The sequence below is a fragment of the Petaurus breviceps genome, unplaced genomic scaffold, assembly GCF_028583685.1.
Source record: "Petaurus breviceps papuanus isolate PSGF00001 unplaced genomic scaffold, PetGlider_PUasm1.0 37, whole genome shotgun sequence".
NCBI classification, from domain to species: domain Eukaryota; kingdom Metazoa; phylum Chordata; class Mammalia; order Diprotodontia; family Petauridae; genus Petaurus; species Petaurus breviceps.
Genome location: NW_027186296.1, coordinates 7,526,024 through 7,526,666, shown reverse-complemented (window position 1 = coordinate 7,526,666; position 643 = coordinate 7,526,024).

Genomic DNA, 643 nt, shown 5'->3' with positions numbered 1-643 from the left:
GACTTGCTACTGAATTTTTCTGGATAATCACAGCCTACGGCCTAGCAGAGATGCTCTTCTGATCTCAAGGCTATCTTAGATAGACTTCTTTTTTCAAAAAATTTATTTATTCTATTCCAAACTTATGAAATAAAACAAGCATTTCCATAACATTATAGAATAGAAAAAAGATGCTTTTATACAGAAATGCAAACCTATTATGTACAACTTACTATTCCTTTTATTCATTTATTTATTTATTCATTCATTCATTCATTCATTCATTTATTTATTTATTTATTTATTTATTTATTTATTTATTTATTTATTTATTTATTTATTTATTCAGCCTTTTTGGAGGGCAATTGGGATTAAGTAACTTGCCCAAGGTTACACGGCTAGGGTTTTTTTTTTTTTGTGTGTGTGTGTGTGGGTGTTAAGTGTCTGAGGCCGGAACTGAACTCTGGTTCTCTTGACTCCCGGGCCTGCGCTTTACTCACTGTGCCACCTAGCCGCCCCCTTACTATTCCTTTTAAATATATAATAAGGTTATCATGTATCTTTCTTTTTTTTCTTTCCTTCTACCCTTCCCTGATTGCTATCATTAGACATAAATGTGTGTGTGTGTGTGTGTGTGTGTGTGTGTGTGTGTGTGTGTGTGTGT